Genomic DNA, 19,632 nt, shown 5'->3' with positions numbered 1-19,632 from the left:
TAGCATTCTCATCTATAATACTACGATGAAGGGTTCAAAGTCCTGGCAAAAAAGTACCAGATGCCCTTTGTCAGCTGTGCATTGGCTTAGCTCTGGTCATAAACAGAGGCTGAGATCATCTTTTTATTCTCTGGTTTGTTACAGGTATCACCTGTTTTGTGATGGCATAATCTTCTGGCAGCAGAAGAATTACTTTAAATACAGGGCTACACTAATCAAAGTCCATAAACTATCCTTCCCCTCCTTCTCCCTAAATTATTTATGAATAAATTTGCATAACTTGTAGCATCCATAATTTTCTTTTAAAGCAGCTAAAAAGTATGCTGGGATTATGATAGTTCTACTTTATCCAGAGGACTGGTTTTAAGGCATTTTTATGTTTTATTAAATGGTTTTACTGGGTATTTTATTAGAAAAGTAGGCATAGGTAGTTGTACTTGTCCAAAATGGACTGAAAGCTTTTTTTACTAGAAATTATTTGGGTAGATACTGTTACACATAAGGTTGCTGGCAGAAGCTTCCCATAATTTCTGCATTTAGTTCTATCTTGGGCTCTTAATTATACCAAGCAACTTTAAGGTACTTCTGGCCCATTACATTAAACACTAAATAACTTAGTGGGAGGCCACTTTGTTATGCTTGTATGAGGGTGAGATAAAGTAGCATTACTCAGTATGTGGAAGACATGTGACCACTGAGTGCTGGATTGCTGATTTATATGAAGTCCTTCACATAAAGAAATGAATGACTGTATACCATTCATTGCTATTTTTTTAACCAGCAAACTGATAAATATTTTGTGACCACAGGTAAGCAGAAAACTCACTTTTTCCAGCCCACAAAACTTTGAGTTCAAAACTAGTTCTGTTCTACTCTAAATTTCAGTGAAATTTAGGAAGAATGAAGAGATCTGTTTAAAATAGTCGATTTCCTGCTAAATGAAAAACAGCAATTTGGAGTCAGTGTGGCTGTTTTTGACTATAAATTCCCTTTTAAGCCCTAGAACTGTTTTCTGAAAGAGTTTTCTTTAAAACTGGTACAACTCCACACAAAGTTTAACTTTATGAATCACCGTCTTCCAGCTTGACAGAAAAGCCGATATTCAAAGACTGCAGTACTTGTGAATTAGGAGTCAAACATGAAGTGAAATCTTCTTACGTTTTTGGTGAGAAGTGGCACTTGATCCTTGGGGCAAAGAAATTTGCTTCAACCTACATGACACATCACATCACATTACGAACAAGTGCACTGGCAGGGCTATAAGATGAAATGCCATTTTCTGTTAAGTTAAAAGTAGGACAAGTTTTTTCCATTTCTGAGAGTTTTATCACTTCATATAGTTGCTTTTGGAAATGAAAAATGGCAACGGTCCTGTACAGAAGTGGTCTGTGAATTACAGAAAAGCAGCTTATACTGAGTAGTGTCGCACAAGAAGATGTCAACCATTTCATGAGGAGAAAATGCAGCACAGTCATATGATGGAGTCCACAAAATTTAGTTATGCTAAGTCTCTTATTCTTAATAGAGATGAGGATAAATAAAATATAATTATGGTTATTTTTTGTTTGTTTTAGCAGGCTCAACAAAAATAGCAACCTTATAGATGATCAAGATATTTACAGTGCCTGTACAGTAAATATAGATAAAGAACATACAGGGGTTTTAGTTTTATCTTCATATGTGTTCATCAGTATCCTGGTCTAAATTACTGCTGCTAGCTTTTGAGTGTGATATACAACTGTGTGTACAATATACCATACAGGATTATCTAGATTTCTTTGTTACTGCATAGCAGTAGCCAAAAGAGTCTGTTTACTTTCTTTTATAGTAAGGTGAATTAAGGAAATAATATGCCTTCTGACAGCCTGGGAGTCAGGGAATAAACAGGGAGGAGTTTCTCATATTACATCATTCTGAACGTGGAACAGAAGCCCATATGAGCCTGGGTGTTCTGCTGGCTTCACCAGTAGCTTGGTGGAAGGGGGAAAAGGAAGCTTATAAAAACATTTCACTCTATACCAATGGGATTTTTTTAACAGATATTTTAATGTCATTCTGGTGTCTATGTTGAAATTGTGTTCTACATATGGATAAAAGCAACTAAAAGTTCATAGAGGTGATGGAATGAATGAAGACAATTTTCTTCTTTGTATTATAGTTTGATAAATTGCCTTGGGTTTTTTGTTGTTGTTTTAATAGCTTTGACACAATTTTATTTTCAAGAGTTTAAATCAGTGGAAAAAGAACAACAAAGACTTAAAATGAGAAATGTGCTGCAGTGAGGACTGTAACCCTAGCTTACAAAAGCTTTTGCTCATAATAATGAAGACTGGTGTTGTAATTAGCTTTTTTGGAGTGTTTTTCACTCCAGCTGCACTAGACAATACTCTGACTTGTAGTTAATACATACAGACATATCTACTTATTTTCCTTTGCATTGCAGCATGTGTGCTTCCCTAACTGGCAGCTTGCCATTTATATGTGGACAACAAGATTGTATTAGCAAGAGGGAGAGACTGAGATATCAGATGTCTGCACTGCACAAATATCTGAGATACAGTAGTGAAAGGAGAGGAGATTTAAGTTTGAATTTAGATATTTGGATCATAATGCACTTAGATTCTCCACAGGGCTAAACATGAGTTACAAATAACCGAAGTCCAAGTTAAAACTCAACTGCCATTTCTAGACTTCACATTAGGACCACCTGTTAGTTTCATTTATTGTAGGATATATGCAGATATCCAGCAAGAGTAGATAGATTTAATAAAACCATTTATGTTTTCTCTTAATACTGAAACTTATATCAAACTGCTGAGATACTCCTCCCCTAATTAAAGATAGAATTGTGGTGGCATGCTACTTTATTTTAGTGAAGTTAAACATCATAGGTAGGAGCAAGATGACTGAATACAATGTTCTAGAAAATGCTCCTTACCCCATACAAGAACTAAAAAAATTATCATTAATACCCCACCCATTAGAGAACTGATATAGTAACAAGAGCTATATCAGGCACTGTGCTACTGCCCTTTTAAATGGATTTATTGCTAATCTTATTGAGAATCATTTGGCACCAAGTTCTTGTCTAGCTAGGCCAGCACAGTCAAACTTGCAGTAAAGCATTGGAATGAATTCTATCTCCCTTGGAGAGTCTTGCTGTGTCTCTAAGTTTCTTTTGCTGCATCTTAGGTGAAACTGATTTTGAGTGTAACCAACTGTAATTCTGGATCTTGTCTGAGAATTCAAATATTGTCACTATAAAAAGCCAAACAAGATCTATCTAACTACCTAAATTCTAGAAGACAGGGTTTTAGGTTTTTTTAAGCATGAATCTTGCATGGTTTTAAGGACTTAAGGTCATAGAAATCTATTTTAATAATGCTTTCAGGGAGACTCAGCTTAGGACTTCAGTTTCCTGAAGTTCCTTTTTTCAGTGACCCTTCTTCTGTTTAGTGTATGACAAGTGCTTGTAGTAATTTAGGTGTTGCAGATGATTACAAACTGAAAAGTATTGTGTATTTTGTGCCTGCCAACATAAGGAACTGAATGAATAGGTTTTGAGTACTCAAAAGCAATGCCTTTCTAGACAGAGTACTTGAATTAGACAAACAGACTCTGAAGACTTTCTGACCCATGCTGTCTGCTATAGCTTGCATAAATCTGTGCTGAATGAGCACTCAACCAGAATTACTTGAAAAGAGTTGATAGGAGTATTGCCAAATGAAATGAACAATTCCCTTAGTTCTGTAAAACTAAGGTGGTTATCCATGAATATAGTCACTTACATATTAAAGATTCAGCTATTAGAACCAATAGGGACAGTGAAAAAACAGAGACTGTTAAAAACAGCAAAGTCTGATCATCTCTCTTCCAATCTTACATTTTATAGTTTTTATCACATGAAATAGGGAGTTCAGTAGTTTCCCTGATGTAATCAGCTAGAGGTGACACTGTTGAATGCTAATCCACTGTTTTAACAATCTGTATGATCTCCATAGATTTTAAAAAAAAATCCAGGTGATACAGCAAGCCTTCAACCCAGCTTTGCTGTGAACTTATCCACTTCATCACACAAGAATTCATTCACTTGCATAAATTTGAGCACATTTTTAATTCCCTTGCCCTTTCTGTTTATCAAATACCATAGTCCTGATCCTCTAAATAGGTTTGACCAACTGAAACATAGCAGGTAAAGAAACCTTCCAGAAAACACAAAGTGATCTTTTAGCCCCATCAGTAGCCTCTTAAATACTTTTGATTTAGATATTTTTGTGAAAATCCTGATGTCATGTGATCCACACATCTAATTTACTTCAGCCTTTGAGTTGGCTGATAATTATGGTGATACTAAAGAAAGGATACATTTCAACAGAGTTTAGAAAAAGTTGGATGGTGCAATTGAATTGCCTTTATCAGTCTTCACTGAATTCTTTGTCTTTTCTGATCAGTCAAATCTATGTCTTGTTACACGGCTCTGACTCTGGCTTCACAGTTTTGAGGATAAACTAGTCATTTTCCCTGGTCCATTTCCAGGGGTTTAAAGCATGCTTACCCCCCACTAAGAAGATGTTTCCCTCCAAAATATCTGTATTTACTTCTCCATCTTCTCACCCAAGCAGGTAAAATCCATTCTCTTTCCCAAGCTTAAGGGACAGGTAGAAAATACTTAAATACCTGCTTATACTTGAAGTTTCTATAATTCTCTTTAAGTCTGAAATCAGTTTTTATTAACTTTTCATAACAAGCCACTTATTGAATACTTGCTCCTACCAGGGATCATTTAAGAAGTACGGAAAATACTTGTTAAGATCAGTATTACAAGGCCATGGGTCAATCATCCTTATGAAGAGATAAATATGAAAGTGTTTGAGTAATAAATGTTATTAACTGAAATTTGGATTTTTATTTGGGAGTATAGAGAGAAATGAGATGTTATTTCAGCGTCACTGTGCTGGTCTGTTGAAAAAAAGTACTTACTGTTTGCTTTGGAGAGACTTTTTAGATTTTGTTCATGTCAGTGAAAGGTAGAGTAACCAGCTCTGGAAAGCAAATATGCCCAATTTCCATCTGCCTCATAGCAAACTTCTGCTTTTGTTTTTAATCAATCTGGAAGCAATTTCTGAGTATGAAAATAATGAGTATTCTCATGAAAAAGCCGTCTTAATGCTGCTTTTAACTGTCATGTTTAGGAAATGTGTTCGTGATTTATCAAGGATAGGTGTTATGATAGGTAACAATAGCAATGGCACTATATGAGGGAGACATTGTCTCCTTGTTCTTAGAGTAGGGTAAAATGTGAGGCTTCTGAGGCTATGGGAAATGAGTTTTCAGTACATCAAATGTTTTGACTTTTAACTAAAAGATTGAGTTCTGCAGTGCCACCATCTTTTAAAGATTAAATCCACATGGCACTATATGGAATACAATATCCATTGTTCATACTTCTTGAATGACTTGGAATCATGTGTTAACATGATGAAACCAGATGGGATGTTCAAACACTAAACTCCATTCAGTGCTAGCCAGATGTCTTTCCTGGAGGATGGGGGAGGAATCCTCCAAATAGAAATTTCAGAAAAGATAACAACTGTCAAATTTTGAGAAATTGATTCAAGTGATAAATATGTTATATTGGTTATTCAGTAATTGTTTATCTATTTTTAGGTAAGCTTCATCTGATTTCATCTCTGCTCCTGGCTTCAGATGTGGATGTATCATACAATCCAAAATGGTTTTTTCCCCCCCACCTCCCACTCCCCCTTTTAATGAGGAAGTAAAAGTAAAATTGACTTGGCAAGTATGCTGGGAGATAGAGTTTGCTGTAGTGGCTCAACTAGCATCTTACAAACAAAAAAATGGGAAAAGAGGGCAGCAGAGAACAAAGTATGTAAGTCAAAAGCAAGCTGCAGAATGTAGCACTAAACTAAAAAAAAGTTTATCAAATGGTTAGCAGTCACTCAGAAAGTTTGTATCTCTAAATTAGATTAACAAATGTTGCTATTATGAGCCAGCTTTATGTGTGGCTACATTTGCAGAAAATGCATGGATATCGTTTTGTGTCTTAAAAAACTAACCAAAACAAAACCTCCTCAGTTATGCTACCTTTGACCCTTACAAAAATTCCACTACAGTGGGCTTGCAGCAGCGTGGAAAGACTGTAAATATGTTTAGACAGGTGGTACAGTCTGAGGCCTTCTTTAAGGAAATGGAAAACAATACAGAAGGTCTTCATTTAGAAACGTTCTCATATAATGAAGTATGCCCAATATATTTCAATGCAGAATGCCTTTTTCAGTGATTCTCGCTTGTCATGAAATAAAAGTATGAGTTTTCAAACAGAACAATTGAGGAGTAGTCTCCCCCACATTTCTCTTTCATGCTGTGTTAACCTCACTTATTTTACATTTGTGCAGTAAAAGAAATGACAGCCAAGTCAAGTTTCTAAATTTAAAGCTACTGGGCGACAAATCTTTGGCAAGGAGGGACGCACAATTCTAGTCTTCGCTATGCTTTTCATCTCCTGTTGTAGAGAGCTAAGGAAAAAAGGAGCAGGAAACTCATTAAGATATTGTAGCCAAAGGGCCACAAGCTCCTCTACCATAAAAGTCTCAAATTTTCTTGACTGTCTGCTCTCCCTTTGCAATGTCCGAAACACACAGTGAATCCTGAGGGTATCCAGCAGGAAATTGTTGCTGTCTGTTCTGTGTAAGTTCCAAAGAAGGAAAGGAAGGGACAGGATATAAGCACTGCATGGTGAGTTACCCAGCAGAGAGGTGTTGGAGGGGGACAGAGTGGAGATCTAGTTGTTAGTACAACAAAAAGGTTGGAATTCGGCCAAGTCCCACTGGTCCTTTCAATGGCCTTGATGTTCTCACAACCTGTGTATACAAGGCATCAGGTTCTTTTTACCAGGAGCATGTTGGTAATACAGGATGGAGGCCTAACCCATTGGAACCTGCTGGGATGATGCTAAATAGGATTCCCTGTGCTAGTTGCTACAAAAATGCCCACGTAGGTACAGATGTGTTGCCATCTCCTTAGAGAACCAACTCAGTTATGCATTTAAAAAATAGATTCATGCACTTCACACACATTCAGTGATAGTCCCTCTTCCCTTTGAACTATTTCTTTTGGTTCAGTATTTTTTGGGTACAAATTTAAATCGGTATTTCAGCCAAAAACCTCTTGATTCCTCTTTGAAAAGGACAGGAACTTCATCAGCTTTTTAAGTAACTCAGGTTTCGCTTCCTTCATTAAAGTGATGATAGATTTTAATTTTTTTTTGCGTGGAAAAAATCTTAAGTTACCCCAAATTTAAGATTGAGTCTGAAAAATTCAACTAGAATACTGGTACTGAAAGAATAACCTGATGAATGATTCTCTAAACGAATTTATGTAAAATTTATTCCCTGGATGTAAAACTGATATAGGATAGTGGTTAGAGGGATATTTTCTCCTCTTTAAAAAAACCAAAACAATACAAAACCCAAACAAACAACAAAACACCAAAACCAAACCAAAAAACAAAAACACAAAACGAATGTGTTTTGTGGAATTGAGGTGTGGATTTGGTCATAATATAAAACAGTAAAACTTGATAATTACAAACAAATACAACTAAAAAGTGAAGGTCTCAGTGAGGTGAGGAAAGAGGAAGCTTGGATTTAGACAGAAAATGTCAGATAAATCCCACGGGTTGAAATTGCAATGTTCCATATTTTGGTTTACTGAAATTTCATGAGACTCTGCTTGTTTTACTATTTTGTATTTTGAGGAAATTACGACAGAAACTAATGAGATTACAACCTGGTTATTTTTTGAGGTTTCCACTAATAATGAAAATGTAGATTTGAAGTCCTAATCTTTTCTGTGTCCGTTTAATAAAAGTATTTATGTATTTTCAAACTGCTCCATAAAAAGGCACTATTTTACTTGTGTTTACACTTTTAAGTAAAATTGGAGTAACTTTTGGTATTTATGGTACCAGTTCCAACGTTTCCATCTTTACATTTTGCTGTTTGCAGAGGAATACAGTGATTCAGGGTGGAGTGGTTTAAAGAAGCAGATTGGATGGGGGTAGAAGAAATGGATAAGAAGCTGTTAATCAGCAAATGGATTTCACAAGAGGAATCTGTCTCTAGTTTTAGAATTTTATAAGCTGATGCTCTGAAGCAAACCTGACTGTGCAGAGGATCCCTTCTTCCTGTCTCTAATATATTAGGAAGTCATTTGCTTGAAGAATGATGGTTTTTTAAGTGTTATGCAAGACTGAACTTTTACATAAGACTTACAGAAGGAGACACCTGGTTGTTTGGGGTTTTTTTGTTGTTATGGCTTTTTCAACTGACATAAAAAAGAATTCTATAATGAAGCACAATTCAAAGATGTTTTGCTTTAATTTCCTTTCTTCAGGTAAAATGTGTAGCGAAAGCACTAGGAATGATGTAAGTTAGAGAATGAGCGAAATATGTACTCACAGAAAAAGGTTCTGTGGACCACTCTCCGTATTTTAGATGCACATATTGCACATAGAAGAGGCTGATAATTCATAGGAGTAAATGAATCAAGGCACAAGCATAGTGTCCTATTTCTACCATGCTATTTTTTCTGCAGATTTAGTACACTTCGTTACAATTGTAACAAATCAGTTTGGAATTTTCAGAGAATAAGCTTCATGTGAGTCTTCTCTGAAAGGCAAGATTTTGATGTTCCAAAATAGCGGAACATGAAATGAATTTATATTTGAGGTAATCTAGTTTTTCTATACTTAATTTAGAAACTTGACTACTTTTAGATTTATTCCTTTTTATACTTGCAAATCATTGTAAAATCAGTCATTTACAAACATAGCAAGAACTTAACCTTAGGTTGTAGTTCTGAAAAAAAATCTATAGCAGCCATCTAAAGCAAGAAACCACATTTCCAGACAAAGGATTCTGAAGTTCTGGAAGTGAAGGATGCAAATGGCTGCACGCACTGATACACAGCAGCCTCAAAAGTGATGATCTTGATGAGATAGCAGGAGAAAACAGTGTGAAAATTTACTTCATTCTGTTTATCTCAAGTCCAACTCTTCAGTGCTGTGTGTTTCCTTCACAGAAACAATGTCTGTTTTCAGTCTGCAGAAGTAGTTGAATTCTCAGCTGTGCAAAAAATACAATTATGACAAGTACACTTGACCTTCAGTGAAATTAAGGAGAGTACCACCTGCACTAAATATGTCTTGTAAACAGTGTCAGGAGCAAAGGGACACAGTCTGGCTAGAAATCAAATCCAGTTGCATAGCTTACTGCAATAATAACCTTTCAGGTTTCTTTAAAGTTTTGACTTCTAATGGTACCTTACTCTTAAACAAGGAGTGTTGATGAGTTGTTAGCAGCTGTGCTGTGAACAGGAGCATTCTTTGTGCTGAGATAAAGCGGCCCAGCTCTAGAAATAGTCTGTCACGCAATAAACAACTTTTTTTTCCTGATTCTCTTGTAGTCGAAGTGTTACAAATGAAATTAAAGAACATAAGAAAATTGTTTCAGGACACAGTTCCCAGAATATTTTTGACTTCTTGACCTGCGCCTACTCCTGGAATAAGCAACTATAGTAACACCTATATTTTGTTTTATAGAAAAATGTCCCCCCAAAATCAAACCCCTTAAAACTATCTAGATAATGAAGATAGCCTATCTAGATAATGAAGATATAAAAATTAATTTTTACATTACAGCTTCATAGGAAAAACAACAAAATATTCATTTAGAAAGACACAGTATCCTGAAAGCAACTTAACATATCCAAAAGACAATCCAGTAAAAGGAATGCTTCAGTCCAGATGCAAACACATGTGCCATAGACATTCCCTATATGTAAACCCTCATCAGAACTCTTTTTGTGCAAGTCTCACCTTGAAGTAATGCTGTACATAGAGGCTGTGTTATCCTGGGTTATTTTGGCTAGACAGTTCTGACTAGTAGGGTTTTCCATAAAAACTACTTGCTCCTATTCACCTATTTTAACCAATCCATTCCCTCCTTTCTGTAACTTAATGAACATTTCTCAGCATAGCTCAGTGGGGAAGGAATGTGGGGAAGTCAAGTTAGTTATCTAAAGGTTTTAAATGTCTAAATCAGTTAGCTAGTATAGGTCACAAAGTGCAGGAAACATGTACTGGACAGTCTTGGATTTCCAGTAAGTTTTATACTGATGTTGTAGGGTGAATTTCAGTACATGGTATTATGTACTAATAGTGAAAATGATCTTCAATGCCAGGTCAAATCCAAAGAAACCATCAGTCTGGCAGCCTAGTATGAATGGGGAAAATGGGTTCCTTGCCCACAGTGGCAGGAAATGCCCATGGTAGGCTTTTCAGAAATAACACAAAATTGCAAATGGTCTTGAATATGATGGTAATCCAGCTTAAACTTTCTCCTCAGCAAAGTTAAACCATAGACCTCAAAAATCTTAGAAGCTACCTACTAAATATAAAGCATAGATGAATAAACATTGCAGTGTGTGCTGTCTTTCATATTATCTGCATCGCTGACAACTGTAGAATTTATAGCATTTCATATTTAATATACGTTTTACTACACTCCTTATTTTTGTAAATCAAAATTGTACAGACCTTCTATAGTTTAGCTGTTTATTATTAGTCTGTAAAACTGCTGTTTTCCTTTAAAATTTAAATCAGTCCTGATATAATTAATAACTCTACAAGAAATCAATTTTATTTTTTTTTTCCTGAGGAAAATAAGGTGTAGTGGCTTGGCTGTTTTGTAGCAACGGGTTCTGGTTTTGTCTTCCATTTCCATAGCAAAGGGAATTAATTTAAGGGAGATCAATAGCGTTGCCGCCATACATTGCATACTCCCGCTATAATTCACAGTGCTGGGGAGTATTTGACATGAGTTTATACTTAATCTTGTATCTTATTGTATAGAATTATGCAAATTAAGCACCCTTAGAAAGAAGCTTTTGTTTTTATTAATTTAATGCAGTATTACTAATAAGGGAAAAATATGTAAAACAAATCATTGTGTGTGCTTAGGATAAAAAAAAAATGTGCTAACCCTTGATATTGGGTGGGCGTAATGGATGTTGTGTAAAGCACTCTGCACTTTGCAGCGTGTGAAACCTGCACAAACTTTCCAGTAAAGTTAAAGCACTTGCAAAAATGTTGCACCTGGAGCAGGGAGGAGTGAAGAGGGCAAAGGTCAGCATTAGGCATTAAGACACTGACTAAACAGACTTTACACTTGGTGAAAAGTCCAGACAACCCCTGCAGTGTCATCTTACAACTCTGGTTTTCTTCTTTTCAGGACATAGTAATCCATAAATACACTCAAGTCACCAGCAGCTTAGCTCTTCCCCCGCTTCTCCCCCTTTTTAACTCTCCTTTCATTTTTAATTCTTACATAAAGATCTGAATTTTTAACCCTTTCCAAGTATTTTAATCAACGCTGGGAGCTGCTTTTCTTTACTGCTGTCATTTACTAGACTTATCTTTCTAAATCCTCTTTTTTGAAAATTATTCTCTAAGAAAAGTGGTTTCGAATAAACTAAAAAAAATATTACTTGAAAACTGTAGCACAAACTCAGTGTATGGATAAGACATCCTGGAAAATTATTAGATTTTTATTTCTATAAAAAGGTAGTTATCAAACTCTGTAAACTACTTAAAGGCAATATTTGTTTCTGAAGTTTCTTAACCAGAAACTCTATGTAAAATATCTCATGGGATGTAGCATAAAATTTGTTTCTACAATTACTTCTGAGCCTATTTGTTTAGATAGATGAAACCAGTTTCAGCTGGGATGCTGCAAGAAATGTTTGCCATTGTTGGTTTTTTTCAGTCAAACAAACAGAAAAATCTCAGCAGTTTCTCTAAACTGGAAAAATGCAGAGGTAAAACAAAGAGGTGTTTGTACTTTTATCATACAATTAAGTCTTTCAGTTTTGCGTCTATTACACTTAGTAGCTGAAATCATGAGACCAAACTGATTTTAATCATTTTATCGGATCCCATTATCCACATCCCATGGTTTAAGAGACTGGATAGACTCCTAATATAGTCTGGAGCCTTGACAGTAAAAATAGGCTGGTGAAATACAGCCTATCAGTTGCATATAATTGTGCACATTTTGCTCACTTCCTCTCCTTGTTCTGAGCACTGCACGAGGCTGTACTTCCACGCAGGATATTTTCCCCTTACCCACTCTTCACTACCCCACCCCTTCTGCAAGTCTGCTGAGATGTTCAGCAGGTCTGTCACATTCCCTTTTTCATTAATTTTTTACATCTTGTGAGCAGCGCTGACACCAGAGACCTGAAAGAAATCTGAGTAGTTCTTTCATACTGCCCACAAATATTGATTCATAGAAACATTCATCAGAAAATGATTTTTTTTTTCTTTTGGACAGAGATCTCGTGTATTTACTCAGGGAGGGAAAACAAAACTTCCAGTTACATGTGTGCAACATGGTCATTTCAGTTAGTCACAAAATGGTGGCCTGAAAGCATCTCCTGTCAAATCTCATGGTCACTGCAGGCTTACTAATTTCTGTTCTTGCACAGTGATTTTTAGTGTTGCTACCCAAGGGTTTCTAACTTGAATGTGATGGTAACCCAGCTTATACTTTCTCCTCAGCAAAGCTAAAATTATAGACCTCAATCTTAGAAACCACTTACTAAATATAAAGCATAGACAAATATTACATTACGTGTGTGCTGTCTTTTGGTCTGTTCAATGGTGGAAATCAGAGAATCATCAATAGAAACAGAAAGATGAAACTGGGATTTAATGGGGGCAGAACCAGCAAAGGTATTTGCTTCTCATTGCAACGTGCTCTGTAGAAATTACAGACCTATTTCAGCATGATGCTTTAAGTACATGCTGGACTTTGAGCAGGGAAGTGATTTTTTGGGTCACCTTTAGGCTTTAGAAGTAAGAATACGCTCAATGCCATTACAAGATCAGATCCTTGGTGCACAAACACTAGAGGCAGTGAGTGTCTAGGGCTCAGGTTTGGTACTCCTGGTGACGCAGTGCAGCATTTTAACCTGCAGTGAGTCTCACTGGTACCGTGGGACAGTCTATTAATAACCCGTTACAGGAGTCAGCATTTTAGTGCTAGGCCTTGCATGAATGTTGAATCTAGAGCATCATTACAGATGGAGTAGTACCTTCCATTCATCCTATATTCTGATGTTGTGTTGCAGGTTACCAAAAAAAAAAAGAAGTGAATGTTCAAGTACATGGAGAACTTAAGAAAATTAGACTAGAACTGAATAATATTAATCTTTTGAGAAATGGGCTTTGTGTCTTGTCTAGTTGTAGAAACACCACACCAAAGATGACCTGACTTAATAGCAGCAACAAAAGACCATTTTGTCTAGTATTTTTTATTCTTTTCAAGCATCTGAGGTGTCTACAGTACCCTTTGCTGTGGTATCTCAATGCTGACTTCATAATAATAATCACATATTCAAAACTTCAATTCTGCTAATATGACGTAGATGAGAAGCCAGGGAGTTAAATGATTTGCCCAAGGCTATGAAACATCATGCTGGAGAGCTGAAATCAGACCTTTTACCATGTCTGCCTGGCCAGACGCAAGGTCTGTGCTTTGTTTTATGTTCTCAGGCATGTTTCTTCACGCAAATGTTATTTGGACTGCATGCCTGACATATAGCAAAGGCCATACTGCCCACTGCATTTTCTTCTGGATTGTTTTCCACCTTAAACTTAAAAAATTACTGGAATTTTAATGAAAACCTGGTTTAACTGAAGGAAAGAAGAGTGTCTTATTGAAGCCATTTTCATTATTACTTTTCAGAAATTATATTCTACAGGTGTTTAGTGGTTTCTTGATTCAAGCTTATAGTGATGAGACCAACAACCACTCAAGCATAATGTCAAACTAAGCTCTGAACAGGAGAGTTAATATGTGCCAAACAGTACAGCAGTAATAAGTCTGTTGCTGATTTTTTTTCAACCAACCAAACTTGCTCTGTATTGCTTCCAATTGGTCTTTTTCCCCCACCTCACTTTTCTTCTGAAGGATTCATTTTAACCACTTACCTTATCCATGGGCTGTGTAAATCTGTGGGTGAAACTTTGTGCATCTTTTACAAACTCTACTTGCTAAATTTCCAATATCGTTGTATTACTTCACACATATCCCACTAATGCCAAACAAAATAGCAGGTAAGACTGTAATGGTGTCATCTGTGCATATAATTTTGTGGATAATGTTTGTGTGTGATACATACAGTATTTACAATCTGTACTTGGCATGTAGATCACACAGTCACAAGTGAGGCTGATCACCAACCCACGTAGTGTGGGTGGGATGTGTGTATGTAAAATCTTCATAGGCAAATTAATAGCAATTGAAGGTTACAGATGTTTTAAGGGTGAACATTTTGGACAGTGGAAAAATACATTTTTCTGACACTTCCAAAATGTGCCTTATAAAAATTTGATTAAGTACCATATCCTTCAGATTTTCTGCCTTCATTAGAAAAGGCAAAGCATTTCATGCTTTAGTTCACCCACACCTTTCAATCTTTTTGGTCACTCTTTGCCTGAGTTTGTTTTGGCAGTTTTGTTTCTGCTTTTATGGGTTTTTTGGGGTCTTTTACTATTTGGCCATTAAATGATGTCAAGTACCTGTTTGGCTGGTGTCTGATAGACGTACATATTCCTTGTTACACACATTTCTAAAAGAGGAACTTGCCATGATTTTTGCCTGAATGCTACTAGATTTGGCACTGTACAAATAATATAAATTAAATATTCTTAATTATTTCATCTCATACTAGAAAAGATTCAGGACAAAGGAGAGATTGATGCAGTGTGCCTTACAATGGTCCTACTGATTTCTCTACTGGCCTTTCCTCTGCACATGGTCAATTAGAATTGAAAATCCTGTGCTGATTTCATTCGCTGGAATTTTTAAGCAGGTCAGGAAGAAAGATGTTATTGAAAGGAAAAGTCTCATCTAAATAAGAAAAGAACACGTGGCCATCTGGTCTAACTGTACCATGCTGAAAGTCATTTTGGCTCTGCTGTAGTTTGAGCTTTGTAACAGTTTGCTAAAATATCAAGCAGAAATCTGTTTACATTAAAACACTCTGTATTTCTATCTATAAAAATGCAATGTGCGGTTCTCTTCCTATCTGTAATGCATGAGCTCATTTGACCCCATTACCTTATTGAGACTGTCTATGTTTCTGGTAGGTTGTCAAGTTACTTCAGCTCTGCAAAGGTATAAGTGAAACTACCAAAATTTTGAAAGTTTTGGGGGTAATCCTGAGCACTTTATTCCTATGACTAAAACTTGCACTTCTGCTCGAACTAGGAAAGGCTCAAACAGGAGGATGCAACAGGAAGTATGAGGGGAAAAGGGGAGAGGAAAGTTTAAAAAAGGAAATTAGAAGTTGAAATTTGTGCGAGTAGCACCATGGAGTTTGCACAACCAATTGTAGACCACAGGCTAAGAGACAAGCTGTAATAGATACCAAATTTTTGAGGAATGGAGTCATAAATATGCATGAGCTTCCATGATTGCATTGTTTCAACATCAGCTTTTAAAAATTTTAAAGAAGTCAGCAAAAAAACAGAGGTCAGAATTTTTCACATTAGGTAAAAAAACTCATTGCTTAAAAAGCTAGAACACACAGCTCCAAATCTCAGGTGGCTGGACAGCAACAGCAGGAGGATAATGCCATACTTACAGAAACACTGGTCACTTGTATCTTCTACCTACTTTAGTCAGAGCTGTTGAACACCAAGCACTCACAAAACCCAAGAGACCTTACTGGGAGAAGGGGACAGAATTGAACTAAACATGGAGGCAAGGACCCTGTATTCATATTCTCAGGTTTAATGCTTAATTCTTATGTGATTAGTCACTACTTTTGCATTGACAAACATTACATAAATTGCCAGTTGAAATGTCCTTCTAATACAATGTAGTGTATAAATCCCTTCTGAAGTTTAGAGGAATTGATTTGCATAGGATTTCAGCCTTTAGGAAAGGATAAAAATATGATTGCTTATTGTCATTACCCTAAGAAAATGAAAGTCAGCACTTCATAATGTAGCTGCAGGCATTATTTCAAAATACATTTTTGAAACAAGTGGCGCGTTTTATTTTTTTTAAAGCATAATATGCCAGGTAAAGTAGAAAGAAAATTATCACCTTAATATACTTAACATGCTTATATACATGTAGCTTACAAGTGCACACTTCTTGTGCATGACCATTGTTGAGTTTGCTTGTATATTTCATATAAGGTTATATAAAGTGTTCCTTTAGAAAAGCATCATATCCCTTGCTTTTAAAAAAATAAAATACAGGAATATAAATTTGACCGCAGCTCTTGATTCACTTAATTTTTCTTAAATCTCTATTCTGGAATCTTGCTGTGGATATTGCTGCAACTACGTGCAACCTTTTGTTTGCATGTCTCTGCTGCTATTTGGAAAGGAAGTTTTTTTAAGACTAAATGGGATAGTTATGCTGGGTTCCTTTCCTCATAGTGTTTATAAGCAATATTAAAGAAAAAAGCCAAGAAAAATTCCCATCTTTTCATTAAGATACTTGTTAGAGTGACTAAAATATAGTTTAAGCCTTTTCAGGGAGTAAATTAAAAGCAGTGTACGTAGGTTGTGTGTTTAAAAATATGTTATCTTCTAAGTCTTTTTCACAAAAAGTTCATATTAAAAAATAAATATTAGTCATCATGTGTGTCTCACCGTAATTTGTACCAGAAGACAATGAAATTCCAAAGAACTTAGAATATAGGTCCACATGGCATATATTTAAAAATTAAATAGAATAAATGCTTTGAATCTCCTTTTCCTCTGTATGCCTCTGCTAACCCCACCCATAGCCACACCAAACGTAGAGCAACTATTTTGGGGAGTACTGCATTCCCAAAACCAACTTTCTGGCACGATGACACTGGGCCAGTTGGCATTTCTCTGGTCTGTGGCAACAGGAAGGCCAGGGGTTACAAGGCCAGCTAACTAGTCCCCTGCCACACTCCCCTTCTTCATTTGAAGACAATCTACTTACAAAGCATTTTGCTACTACCTTGTTTAAAACTACCATAAAACTGTCTGGGAGCTCTCGCTAATCTATCTAAACACAAATGTTTTCAAATATTTCAGTTTGATGGGCATTCAGGCATGGGTATCTGGACGGTAGCTATTTGCCTTTATGTAATATATCATATGCATACACAAAATCTTTACCTAGTATTTGAGAGCTACACGGCAATTATGTAAGTGATGCATGAACTTAACGTAAAATACTGCATTGACTGTAAAGCTGGAGTGGAAATCACAGTAAAATGGGAAACATTTGATGCCCCTGTTTACACTGTGTTGGAAAGTGTGTGTACATGTGCGTATGTTTTGTACAATAATGTGTATATATGTTTACAAAGTTTCTTATTTTGTATTTTTTGCGAATCATAACAAAGTTGAAACCGAGCCTGGCCGACATAAGGAGGAAAGGCTTGTGTTTGGCTTTAATCTTTCTGCAGCACGGTTCAGACTTCTGTCTGATCTGCACATAGCAGAGCAAGGGGCTTGCCGTGCATTGCGTGCAGGCTCCTTGATTGTGGAGGGGAAAAAAAAAAAAATCTGGCTGGAATCCAGACAGGCGAGCGCAGTGCTCTGTTGATCATTGTGTCTAGCCTTCAGGTGTCTCAGCTCACAGTGGGCGGCGGTTGGGGGAGGGGGAGATAACAGGAGGGCAGACAAAGAATAAAATGGTGTATTTAAAAAAAAAAAAAGAAATCATATGTAAAAAAAAAAAAAATCACGTCAAATCCTTTTTTTTTTTAAAAAAATGCTTCTTTTAACGTTCCTGTCCCTGCAGCGGGAGCAAGCAAACATCTGTCCAGGAAGATTTATTTAAGCCATAATTAGTAGCGTCTGGAGTCTTTCAACAATTTCTCTTTATTGCACTTAATTTTTTATTTTTTTTTAAAGAAGTCTGCTCATCTTTCACTTAAAAACTGTTTTCACTTCATGCAGTATTAGAGATCCAGCCCAACCAGGACTGAGTCAGATTTCTATTGTCTTTGCTTTTTCCCTTCTGATCGTAGTTTTCAGAATCCAACTTTTAGTAGGGAAGGGGGGGTGGAAAGGATCGTGCAGGCAGGGGGGAAAGATCTTATTAAAGATCTAATGAGCATGTGGAGGAAAAAAAAGCAAAAATACAAATCAGTGCTGTTTATTATACAGTTATTCGTTTGGGTTCAATTTCTTTTCCGGGGAAGAAGAAAAAAAGCACTGCTTTGTCTGTTGCTTCTGTTTGAGAACTCTCATAAATCTTGCCCAGAAAGCAACTTGAGCTCAAGGAGATCTGGCCAGTAAAGCTCTGGGAAGCAATTTCAATGTCTCTTGCTATGGATATTCTCTTCTTTCTGCCCCCTTCATCTCCACTGCCCCCTCCACCCTGACTTTCTGACATTATACCGTGAAGAGCCCCACACCCTTTCCCACCCCACCAGGAATCTGAGTGAATGCAAGCCGCAATCTAGAGGTAAAGTTGCTTATCAAAAAGCCTCTCCTCATGCTGAGTGAGTCCAGATATTATACTAGTGTTTTTTCAGTCCAGCCATAACCCTTTCTAACACTCCCCCCGTTGGCTCGCCTCTCCCCCTCCCCCCGTGGAAGGGGTGGGATGGGAACCTTGCTCGACTTCATTGTTCCAAATGTAAGAGCTATTTGCCCCAAAGTGTCTTTGCTGTCTTTCATAGCTAATTATAATAACTGTCAGATGTCTGGAAAGTCTGGGCTGCCCTTGCTGGCAGAGTTAAAGTTTGCCTTTATGTTTTCCCCTTGGGGACAGATCAGGCCTGATTAGACACAGAGTACAAATAAAAGTGAACAACATACGTGTGTAGGGCTTTTTGTCTTTGTTTTTCTTTATGAACAAAGCAGCACGCTGGCTATGTCAGGAAGCAGTGTGTCATGCAGTGTGCATGCAGGCACTGCCCTGGAGGATAACTCGCTTTTTCTTTTTTCTTCTTTTTTTTCTTTTCTCTTATTGAAGCATGCAAGAAATATTCCTGAATTTTGATATCACTTTAGATACTTGCTCATCGCATAAGAAAAGTAATCATTGATTTAATGAACATAACATTTTGACATTTTTAAGATATTTGCTTTCCTGCATGAAAATAAAAATAAATAGTCCCCGTACTCACAGTTTTGTTGTGCTGTGCAGGTCGCTGTCTCCTTCTGCAGAGACAAGGAGGGTCGGAGGGTGTCAAGGGTGCAGAATCCCAGTTAAATTCAGGAGAAACGTACAAATGTGCTTCCTGAAGTCGCCTGGAAGTCAGCCACTTGTACTCAGACATCCCATTGCTGCTCTGCACGCTATACTATCTGCAGTTCTGAATTGAACTAAATACTGCCCATGTGAAAGACAGAGGAAACACAGTCATGTGGGACACACAAATCCACTCTATTGGCTCTGAAGGCACAACTTCAGCATTCTTGCATTTCCACCATTGGTTAACAGTTCAAGCTGAAAGAGTCTAGGTCCTCCTAGTGAGTCCGTTTTCCCTTTATGTGTGGAAGAATGACTGTAGGATTTTACAGTGACAGGATTA

The 19,632-nt window shown here is 36.8% G+C and overlaps 1 long non-coding RNA gene across 5 annotated transcripts in view; it reads right to left on the bottom strand.

Moving 5' to 3' along the window:
- LOC127474460 (uncharacterized) overlaps window positions 1-19,632 on the bottom strand; it is a 60,546-nt gene extending 40,914 nt beyond the window's left edge. For 4 of the 5 annotated variants that reach the window (XR_007905857.1, XR_007905859.1, XR_007905860.1 and 1 more), the window contains exon 1: window positions 19,225-19,632. This is a non-coding gene — a long non-coding RNA (uncharacterized LOC127474460). The remainder of the gene's footprint in view (window positions 1-19,224) is intronic. The other variant, XR_007905858.1, reaches the window with a different exon arrangement.

Source organism: Manacus candei, unplaced genomic scaffold, assembly GCF_025592945.1.
Source record: "Manacus candei isolate 608988 ecotype Guabito, Panama unplaced genomic scaffold, ASM2559294v1 h1tg000005l, whole genome shotgun sequence".
In the NCBI taxonomy this organism is placed as follows: domain Eukaryota; kingdom Metazoa; phylum Chordata; class Aves; order Passeriformes; family Pipridae; genus Manacus; species Manacus candei.
This window is presented reverse-complemented; position numbering and strand designations above follow the sequence as displayed.